The 11,911-nt window shown below is 46.0% G+C and overlaps 1 non-coding gene across 1 annotated transcript; it reads left to right on the forward strand.

Annotated features, from left to right (window-relative positions):
* Positions 1–8,382: 8,382 nt before the first annotated feature.
* On the forward strand, positions 8,383–8,466 carry Trnas-gga (transfer RNA serine (anticodon GGA)). The gene is given in 2 exon segments: positions 8,383–8,422; positions 8,432–8,466. It is a non-coding gene; the product is annotated as a tRNA-Ser (tRNA).
* Positions 8,467–11,911: the final 3,445 nt, after the last annotated feature.

Here is an 11,911-nt window from a genome sequence, read left to right on the forward strand (position 1 = left end):
GGACAACGCATCTGCGTTTCCGTGCTTAGCAGTGGACCGATACAAGATATCGTAGCGGTACTGCGAGAGGAAAATAGACCAGCGAATGAATTTCTGCGCTGTACGTGGAGGTACAGGCTTGTTCGGATGAAAAAGCGATGTCAAAGGTTTGTGGTCTGTAATGATGGTAAAGTGACGACCATACAAGAAATCGTGGAACTTCGTAACACCAAACACGAGAGCCAAAGCTTCTTTCTCTATCTGGGAATAATTTCTTTGCGCTGACGAGAGCAATTTGGACGCAAAGGCAATAGGGCGATCATGCGAACCATCTTTATGCGCAAGCACAGCACCGATCCCGAAATCCGATGCATCTACCATCAACAAAAGGGGTTTCTGGGGATCGAATGGCGTAAGGCAAGTATGTGAAAGCAACGCCGATTTCAATTGGCGAAAGGCGCGTTCGCATTCCGTCGACCAGACGAACGGAACACCTTTACGGCGTAAGCGATGAAGCGGAGCTGAAATTGAAGAGGCATGCGGAATGAAGTTATGGTAGTAATTTATTTTTCCCAACACACTCTGTAGCTGCTTCAAATTCTGCGGCGAAGGCAAGTCCTGTATGGCACGGAGGTGCTCTGGACTCGGATGTATGCCTTGGGCATTAATTACATGTCCCAGATATGGCAAGTCACGAGCAAAAAACACACATTTGTCCTTCCTCAAGCGAAGACCATTTTGTCGCAAGACCTGAAATAATGTTCGGAGATTTTGTAAATGTTCTGCTTCTGTCTTTCCTGAGATCACTATATCGTCCAGATAGTTTGCTGCAGTAGGGACCGACGCACAAATAGTTTGTAAATATTGCTGAAACAATGCAGGGGCGGATGCACACCCGAATGGCAGTCTTTTGAATCTGTATAGTCCAAGATGCGTGTTAACCACCAATACGCGCTGGGATTCTTCGTCCACCGGTATTTGCAAGTACGCATCTGCTAGGTCCAACTTTGAAAAATATTTTCCCGGGCACAGTTTGTCAAAAAGATCTTCCGGGCGGGGCAAAGGAAAAGTAGCAGTCACTAGTTGTGGATTCACTGTTGCTTTGAAGTCCACGCAAAGTCTCAATTTGCCGGAAGGTTTTTGCAAAATCACTAAGGGTGAGGCCCAGAGAGAAGCCTGCACACGTTCAATGACACCCTGCGATTCTAAATCTTTTAATGTTCTTGCGACCTCATCACGCAATGCGTGTGGAACATTGCGCGCTCTGAAAAATTTCGGTTGCGCGTTGACTTTTAGTTCCAAATGTGCTTCATAGTTCTTAGCGCAACCAAGGCCCGGCGCAAAAATGTCTGCAAATTCCTCACATAGACTAGAAACACTGGCTGAAGGCACAGTCTGGTTCACTGAGAGAACCTGATTCACAATAGACAAGTTAAACAATTGAAATAAATCTAAACCAAACAAGTTCACTGCAGCAGAAGAACGAAGAACGTAAAATGACACTAGTTTTGTTTGTCCCTTGTATGTTGCAAGAAGGCTGCACTGTCCTAACACAGGGATATGCTGTCCTGAATAACTAGTGAGCTGAACTTTTGCGGCACGCAACGGCGGTGCGCCCAGTTGTTTGTACGTGGCGTGATTGAGCAATGAAACTGCAGCTCCGGTATCGAGCTGAAACGGTATCACTTGTCCGGCAAAGTCCAAATCTACAAAAAGTTTATTGTCCTGCTGACGACAAGAGCGACTGTTTTGTGCAACGTGAACAGACACTGGTACAGAATCACTTGCGACGTGACGGGATTGCCGTCGACGTCGACGCACACTTTTTGTGGGACGAACACAGTCACTGTTAGAAAGAGTAACACTGGGCGGAGTGGCATTAACTACGTGAATGTCCACGGGCGAAGGTTCCCGAGCCTGAGTGTCCTTGGTTTGATTCCGGCGCAAAGCAAAGGGCCTGGAACGGTTGTGATTGTCTGATCTGAGCTTTTTCTGGCAAACACTTTGAACATGTCCTTTCCTATTGCAGAAAAAGCAAATAGCTTGGCGTGACGGGCAATTTTCACGCGAATGTCTAGTTGCACACCGCGGGCATGATTTCACTGCATTTGCGGGCTGGCGAGGCACACCTGGTTTAGAGCGCGGCGTCAGCTGCGTCGAAGTGCGCGAGGGCCGGTTACCGGGCCGCGCAGCGCGTCCAGCGGGCCGGTTAATGTTACACACTGCTGGCGAAGCTTCAAAAGATTCCTGAGCACAGTCAAGTGTGTCTTGCCTATCCAATATGTCTATCACTTGTTGAAGGGAGGGATTAACTAGTTTCAAAATCTGTTCCCTTATGCGAACATCAGAAACGTTCTGTGCTATTGCATCACGCACCATTGTATCTGAATAAGGAAGGCCACAGTCACACTGAAATTCACAATCCCTAGTAAGGCCTTGCAAAGTTGCAACCCACTCCCTATTAGTTTGACCGGCCGTACGTTTCGTACGAAAGAACGTATACCGTTTTGCAACCACATGAACTGTTTCTTTGAAATAGGCATCTAAAGCCGACACAATTTCTTCGTAGGACAGTGTAGCGACGTCGCGTCGGGGAAACAATTTCACTATCACACGGTACGTTTGCACGCCGACACAAGACAATAAGTGAGGCTGCCGCTCGTTACCTTGAATTCTGTAGGCGGCGAGATGGAATCCAAACTGGCGTGACCACTCCGTCCATGTTTCGTCGTCGGGACGAAATGGACGAAAAGAGGGTGCAACTGCGTGTTGTGGCTGCGGGAACGGCGAAGCGGCGGCGGCCGCATCGTTTTGCAGCGCACGTTGACCCTGGACGAGCTGTCCCAGGGCATCCAATAACGCCTGCGTCTGCTGATTCTGCAAGCGATAAAATTCGGACAGTACATCTGGAGATTGTGGCGAAGCCATGACAAGTAAATGTAAGCAATTAGAAAGAACAAAACCCTTTTTTAACTCGTCGCCAATGTTATGTGTCGACAGAAATGCCGACACAGTGTTATTATGATGGGCCGAATAGGCACGCTATCAGCTCCCCCAGAATATCGCGAAGTCTGAAACAGGATAACTATTGAATGGTAGCAAGAAAAGTACGTAGTTGCTTTATACTTAACTTTTATTCTCTGATGAATACAGCGTTCTTCTTGAGACATTTATACTATAACTCTCAAAGTAGGTAAGGCTAATGGCGCCTTGCTAGGTCGTAGTCATGTGCTTAGCTGAAGGCTATTCTAACTGTCTCTCGGCAAATGAGAGGAAGGCCTCGTACGTCTAGTCGCTAGCAATGTCGTCCGTACAACTGGGGCGAGTGCTAGTCCGTCTTTCTAGACCTGCCATGTGGTGGCGCTAGGTCTGCAAGTACTGATGGCGGCGACACGCGGGTCCGACATGTACTAATGGACCGCGGCCGATTTAAGCTACCACCTAGCAAGTGTGGTGTCTGGCGGTGACACCACACAAGTGATAGTAAAGAAGAAACAATGTAAAGAATACAGAACGTAAACTAGTGCAACATGCGTAACGGCAGAGAAAGATTTTCTTCGTTTTATTTTCCCACCTTATCGGATTTAGACACACATTCTGACAACTGGTTCATGCGTTTAGTATGGGCTGTGAACACTTCTGGCAGCAGTGCAGGCATGAGAACGATGCGGCATGCTGTAAAAGATGTCATCAATCTCATGCTGAGGTAGTAACTTCCATTCTCCCTGCAGAGCTGCTCCCAAGTCTTGTAGAGTAGCTAGTCGATGCTAACGCGATGCACCCTGCCTTCTTAAAGCATCGCAGAATCGCTCTATTCGATTCAAATCGGGAGAATAAGCAGGCCACGCCATGCTTGAAATTCTTTCGTTTCCAAAAAAATATCAACTATGCGTGCTCTATGAGGTAGAGCATTACCCTCAATCAATATGAAGTCTGGGTCCACACCACCACCAACCGCAGATGAAGTACCAAGATGCCGTCACGGTACCTGGTAGCAGTTAAGCGTTCCTGCTTTCAGCTGTACAAGTTCAGGAAGACGTGTTCGAGTGGTCGACATAATCCCTGCCCAAATGGGACTTAACAGCTGAAGTCATCAGTCCCCTAGAACTTAGAACTACTTAAACCTAACTAACCTAGGGACATCACACAAATCCATGCCCGTGGCAGGATTCGAACTGGCGACCGTAGCGGTCGCGCGGTTCCAGACTGAAGCGCCTAGAACCGTTCAGCCTCTCCGGCAATCCCTGCGCACACCGTTAGGGACCCCCCTCGATCTCGGTCTCTTTCCACAATGTTTGGGTCCCGAAATCGTATTCCTCGTTCCCTCAACATGCTAATCCATCGATAATAACTCCCAAAACCGAATTGGGACTCATCTGTGAAAAGAACCGTCCAGGCGGCATGGCGACTCCACTTTAAACGTTCCCTTCTGTGAAGACACGTCAGGGGTACACATACAGCAGGTCTCTGGCAACGAAGGCCACTCTGCAGAAGCATTCTGTACACCGTTTGCCTCAATACAACACCTCCAGCAGGTGCTGCGAGGTCACGTGCCAGCTGCTGCGGAGCACTAATCCGGCATCGTCGTGCCCTTACAGCCAAATAACGATCCGCTCTTTCTAATGTCACACGTGCTCGGCCCTGGTCTGGTCTTGGGGATACAGTTACGGTCCCTATGAAGTGTCGGCACATCCGAGAAACAACAGATCGATTCACGTTAAGCCATCGGGCCACACAGCATGTTGTTATCAATGGAGAGACGTCTACAGACGTTAAAGTAACCTCTGGCGTGCCACAGGGGAGTGTTATGGGACCATTGCTTTTCACAATATATATAAATGACCTAGTAGATGGTGTCGGAAGTTCCATGCGGCTTTTTGCGGATGATGCTGTAGTATACAGAGAAGTTCCAGCATTAGAAAATTGTAGCGAAATGCAGGAAGATCTGCAGCGGATAGGCACTTGGTGCAGGGAGTGGCAACTGACCCTTAACATAGACAAATGTAATGTATTGCGAATACATAGAAAGAAGGATCCTTTATTGTATGATTATATGATAGCGGAACAAACACTGGTAGCAGTTACTTCTGTAAAATATCTGGGAGTATGCGTGCGGAACGATTTGAAGTGGAATGATCATATAAAATTACTTGTTGGTAAGGCGGATACCAGGTTGAGATTCATTGGGAGAGTCCTTAGAAAATGTAGTCCATCAACAAAGGAGGTGGCTTACAAAACACTCGTTCGACCTATACTTGAGTATTGCTCATCAGTGTGGGATCCCTACCAGATCGGGTTGACGGAGGAGATAGAGAAGATCCAAAGAAGAGTGGCGCGTTTCGTCACAGGGTTATTTGGTAACCGTGATAGCGTTACGGAGATGTTTAACAAACTCAAGTGTCAGACTCTGCAAGAGAGGCGCTCTGCATCGCGGTGTAGCTTGCTCCTCAGGTTTCGAGAGGGTGCGTTTCTGGATGAGGTATCCAATATATTGCTTCCCCCTACTTATACCTCCCGAGGAGATCACGAATGTAAAATTAGAGAGATTAGAGCGCGCACGGAGGCTTTCAGACAGTCGTTCTTCCCGCGAACCATACGTGACTGGAACAGGAAAGGGAGGTAATGACAGTGGCACGTAAAGTGCCCTCCGCCACACACCGTTGGGTGGCTTGCGGAGTATAAATGTAGAATGTAGATGTAGATTAGTCTGTGACTGTCCTGCTTCCATTATTACTATGGTTCTCCACCGCATAGGTGCCCTGACATCTTCGCTGGCGTTGTTGTTCGTTGGCCAAAATGCTATCTTTCGTACAGAACACGATTGTAGGGACATCCGATGACAGTTTGTATGATTATATTGTAAATTATACACAGGACGGGGAAATAGTTGTTTGTTGCTTTAATTTTGGACACCAGTGTACTTGCAGAAGAGGTGAAAAGAACAAATTCCTACACATCCCGTGCCTGCTCTTAAGACTAGGGAGTGAAGGAGGGAGAAAAGTTCGTACAATGTAGAACACTTGAGCAGTGCCTTCAAGGTATGTAGCCGGCCGAAGTGGCCGTGCGGTTATAGGCGCTGCAGTCTGGAACCGCAAAACCGCTACGGTCGCAGGTTCGAATCCTGCCTCTGGCATGAATGTTTGTGATGTACTTAGGTTAGTTAGGTTTAACTAGTTCTAATGACCTCCGAGGTTGAGTCCCATAGTGCTCAGAACCATTTGAACCTTTCAAGGTATGGTTGCACATTCGGACTCATGTATTCTCCACAGTTTCAATAGCAAACGGGAATTCACACATTGTCCAGTCACATTAACGTGACAACCTGCCAAAAAGAGGAATAACCACCTTTTGCGGCGTGGACAGCAGCAAGGCCTGCAGAAAGAGAATCACTGAGGCTCTGGAAGCTACCGAGAGGGATGTGGAGCCAAGCTGGCTCCAATATCGCTGCCAGCTGCTCCAGGTTTCTCGATTGACGATCCACTGTGCGAACATCGCCATCGAGGTGGTCCCAAAGATTCTTGTTTTGATATAATGTGTGTTTCTGAATGACAAGATCCGGCAGGAAATGCAACGAAAACATCTCCAAGACCATAACGCTCCCACCTCCGACGGTTATTGCAGGGTGCCCGATGTACCATAACACTCGGTTCTCCTGGAAAGGCCACCTGTCGCCATTCAGTGGACGTCCAGATGTGTCGTTGGACTCCAGATTCCAGCCTTCGTCGCAGATGAACAGCAGTCAGCATGGGTACAGGAACCGTGATGTGGAGTCCATGCGCAACAGCGACGTTCGCTGAACGATCGTTGAGGAGACGCTGCTGGTAGTCCCTTGGTTCATCTGGACTGTCAGTTGCTCAACAGTTGCAGTCTATTCGTCCAAACACATTTCCTCATCCGTCGTGCATCACTCTCATCTATGGCCAGTGGTGTATAACACTTGTCTCGGCATCGGTTTTCTGTAGCGCACATTTTCATGTGTAATGTATGCTTTAACCACGGCGGCACGAAGACAGTTTACAAACTTAGTCGTTTCGGGAATGCATCCACCCTCGGCCCGAAAGGCAATGGTCATGCACTTTTGAACGTCAGATTAGTCGCTCCGTTCCCGCATTACAACCATTGCACTGTTTTCTGCGTCTCCGTGATACGCTCCATATACCGTCCAGTGCTAGGACAACCACCTGTCTCCTGTGTGTGGGTACTGCACGTTGACGTCGAACATATGCGCTGGTCACGTTAATGTCACTGGACCGTGTGCACGCAACCCTTTGGAAGTAATGGTCTATCCTTTAAAAGTCTGATGATCCATTCGCATAATGGGCGGGAGCTGGAAAAAAAATCGAAAAAGTATGATACTTTTACAGATCTATAGTATCAGTTCACCACATAGACAGTTACATTTTGTGAAGCATGTCATCCTTGCAAGTCGGACACAAGGAGCAATACGGCGTATAGGTGCGCTCTGTTTGACATTTTCTAGAGATTTTCTAATCCTTTGCTATTATTACACCCGGGACGCAGCGTGTTGAAGGCGCGACGTATGCGAAGTGTCAATACTTTGTAAAAACCTCATAAAATCCAGTTTTCAATGCAATGTAACTGAATTCGGCCTATTTGATAAGGAATGTTATATAGATACACTCATACGTTTTCATGCTTATTGTAAATATACTTTTTAAATTATAAACAACTCAAATTTTTTCACCAAGGTTATTACAAGCCTTCCTTTTCTGAAGAATCTGCCACATCGAAACTAATGTATTTATTTATAAACTCTGATATACCATTATTACAAATATCTGTGAAACGGAATATTGGTATCTTCTTTCCCTACATTTTTAGAGCTTTCCAAATTTTTCTGAAAAAAAGAATTGTTGTGTCGGCAGATTAGCCAACACAACGCACACTAATTTAGAGGAGGCCGAAATGCACGCGTCAACTCACGCAGGCTGGCGTTAGGTCTGAAACAGGATACGTAATGAATGCTATAAAGAAAAGTACGTAGCTGCTGGAATACTTAACTTTAATCCATCATTTGTATACAGCGTTCTTGATGATACAAGTGAGACTCTCTCTAGAAATGGTTAATGGCACCTTGCTAGGTCGTAGCCATGGACTTAGCTGAAGGCTATTCTAACTATCTCTCGGCAAATGAGAGAAAGGCTTCGTCAGTGTAGTCGCTAGCAAAGTCGTCCGTACAACTGGTGCGAGTGCTAGTAAGTCTCTCTAGACCTGCCGTGTGGTGGCGCTCGGTCTGCGATCACTGACAGTGGCGACACGCGGGTCCGACATGTACTAATGGACCGCGGCCGATTTAAAGCTACCACCTAGCAAGTGTGGTGTCTGGCGGTGACACCACAAGAATTGTATCAAACTTTGGACTTTTCTCTTACATCATTGCCGGCCTGAGTGGCCGAGCGGTTCAAGGCGCAATTGTCTGGAACCGCGCGACCGCTACGGTCGCAGGTTCGAATCCTGCCTCGGGCATGGATGTGTGTGATGTCCTTAGGTTAGTTAGGTTTAAGTAGTTCTAAAATCTAGGGGACTGATGACCTCAGATGTTAAGTCCCACAGTGCTCAGAGCCATTTGAACCATTTTTGAGCCTGCTTCGGGCATGGATGTGTGTGATGTCCTTAGGTTAGTTAGGTTTAAGTAGTTCTAAGTTCTAGGGGACTTATGAACACAGCAGTTAAGTCCCATAGTGCTCAGAGCCATTTGAACCATTTTTTTTCCTTACATAATTCCTTACTATTGTACTAAATGAAAATACCTTCCACAGAATGTTTCACTATGGTATTAAGTAATTACGTGCTAAATTTAAGTACACCCACGTTCAGAAAAAACAGAACACCTACAACGACTAGAGATAGAATGTTCATATCCACAGGACGTGTACATTAGTATGTTCTGCAGAAATGATTGGCACTTGAAACACGTCGGCCCTCGGGCTCGAGGTCAACATCTGCATCACGTCGCAACACCAGTTACCTGTAAAAAATGCCTGTGGCTCTTATTGTTGCTAAAAAAAGTGTGACTTGAGAAGATGTGCAGGATGCCTCGCAGACGTATGTGCGAACCGCACCGTCAAATGTGTCAGTTTGAAAGACGGCGCATTATTGGCATGAGAGAATGTGATGAATCCATCCGGGAAACTGGTGCTCGTGTGGATCGAAGTGTTTCGGCAGTGCAACGGGTGTGTGCAGAATGGTTCACGGAAGGCCGTAGAACACGACGAGATGGGTCAGGCCGCACCACCCACACCACGCCCTGACAAGATCGATACGTCATCCGAATGGCACAGCGGGACAGATATGCCTCTTCGTCGGTTCCTGGACAACAGTGGAACAGTTTAACACATCGTACACTACCAGGGGTGACAGTCTGTCCGCAATGATTATGGGACTGATTACGTGCGCGTCGTCCACTTCTCCGCTTGCCTCTGATGAATTTGCAGAAACAGGGTAGACGGCAACGGAGTATGGAACGACATCACTGGGGTCAGGAATGGCATCAGATAGAGTTTCCGGACGAATCCAGGTTACGTTTGTTTGAAAATGATGGCCGCATTTCGGTTTGGCTCAGAATGCGGGATGGGCATCACAGTGGCTGCATTCGCGTAAGACACATCGAGCAAACTGAAGAACTTATGATGTGGGGTGCTATTGGGCACAACCACAAATCACAGTTGTTGCGTCTCCAGGGTACTGCGATCGGTGTGACCTACGTGAATGACATCCTGCGATCTGTAGCCATACCGTTTCTGCACAACACCCCAGACTCCATTTTTCAACAAGAAAATGTACTAGCGCACGTTGCTGTACGAACACGTGTCAGCCAGATTACCAGACCTGTCGCCAAAGGAAAATGTATCGCATATGGTGTAACGGTGGCTGCAGCGCTGTCACCCAATGCCAAACACCATAGATCAACTTTGGAATCAGGTGAAATCAGCATGGATGGCCATACCACAGGTATACCGCGCCTCACACGCATTGATGCCAGCAGGCATGGACCAAGTTATCAGGAACCATGCCAGACCCTGTACATACCAGGCAACAGGACATGTACAGAAATTAGATGACTGAAATGTTAATCATTTCTGCGGAACGTACTAATGTTCATGTCCTGTGAATATGAACGTCGTACCTCTAGTCGTTCAATGTGTTCTGTTTTTTTTCTGGATAATGTCAGTGATTTGTGAGGAAAACGTACATAAAGTAGACAAAATGTAAGTTGTGGGAAACCGCAACAAAAGATTTGTCAGTGTTTGTATTAGGCCTTACCGTATATGGGTCAATTAGTGCAAACCATATGCGTTCTCCTGTTCATCCTCAATGTCTCTTCTTCGCTCGTCTTAGGCTATCCTGATTTTCGAACTGAGTATATTTTCAGCTGCATCAGTTCTCCTGTTATCGATTTCCTTCAATACCGACAGTGTTCTGCATGAAAATCACTGAGTGTGCTGTGTGCAGTCTGTGGCTGGTTTACATTTTTGGAATATTCGCTATTGTAGTGTTGGGAAGTTGGATGTGAACAGCGCGTAGCGTTGCGCAGTTGGAGGTGAGCCACCAGCAGTGGTGGATGTGGGGAATAGGTGGCAGAATTTTAAGAGCGTACGGTCTGGACGTGTGTCCGCCAGAAAGAGTAAATTTGTAAGACTGGATGTCATGAACTAAGGTAAATACATTGTTTGTTCTCTGTCAAAATCTTTCATTTGCTATGCCTATAGGTAGTTAGTGCCTTCCGTAGTTAGAATCTTTTATTTAGCTGGCAATATTGGCGCTCGCTGTATTGCAGTAGTTCGAGTAACGAGGGTGTTTGTGAGGTAAGTTATTCGTGAAAGGTATAGGTTAGTGTAAGTCAGGGCCATTCTTTGTGGGGATTATTGAAAGTCAGATTGCGTTGCGCTAAAAAAAAATATTGTGTGTCAGTTTCGTGAATGTCTGAGTACGTTCAGTTTTGCTCAGCTGTTTGAAAATTAAATAACGTAAGAGGTTTATCAACACAGTAATTCATTAATTTTCCAAAGGGAACGTTTCAAGTGTGAAAGCTCCTGGGTAAAACCGTAGCCTCTGCAGAGTCCCTAATGTGCCAAGATTAGCACAGTTAAAGCTAAACAAGTATCATACGCTGCAACATCAGGAGCAGTTGTGGAAAGAAAAACATTGTTTTGAGGTATCGTTTTCCTGTCAGAGAGTATAACTTTGATTAGTATTTTGAGTTTTTCCATGTGCTCAGTTTTGTAGAAGTTCTGGATCTGCTAAACACGGAAATATCCCCCACATTGTGACTGCATAAAACTGGAAGAAAACACTACAGGAATAAATATTAGGAAATTGTAACATTATGTTATTGCCTTATCATTTTAAATCATTCACTAATCGAGCAGTCGCTCGGCAACACTAAAAGTGCAATACAGCATAGCAGTAGATTTATTGTGCGACGTGTATGTGAAAACGTCAAAGGAATTATTTTCATTACGAGAAGAGAAGTGCCAGTCAAAACGGCATCCATGTTAAATCCTTCATTGAAGTGTAAGTTGATGTAATAATTGCCATAAATTCAGAGTTAAATGGAACTGGTGTATGGACTATTTATTTATTATAGAATCTATGTCTAAGTCTTTCATGAAGTTATTTAATTTTCTTTATGTTTCTGCCAAATAGAGAGTTCACAGTCATGAATTCTTTCGTCGAGATCGGACGGAAGTTGCATGCGGCGAAATATTTTCTCCGCGCCATATTCTACTGGTAAATGCTGCGGCGAAATATTTTCTCCGCGCCATATTCTACTGGTAAATGCATGATAATCTACGGTCCCTTAGGAAATTCATGTTGAGCTATCCAAAAATGATTATATTTTAAATAGGCATTTACTCTCCTCTGCAATGCAACTTCCGACTGATCAGACGATCCAACAAGAGACAGCCGC

The sequence above is a fragment of the Schistocerca cancellata genome, chromosome 8 (genome assembly GCF_023864275.1).
Source record: "Schistocerca cancellata isolate TAMUIC-IGC-003103 chromosome 8, iqSchCanc2.1, whole genome shotgun sequence".
Lineage (NCBI taxonomy): Eukaryota > Metazoa > Arthropoda > Insecta > Orthoptera > Acrididae > Schistocerca > Schistocerca cancellata.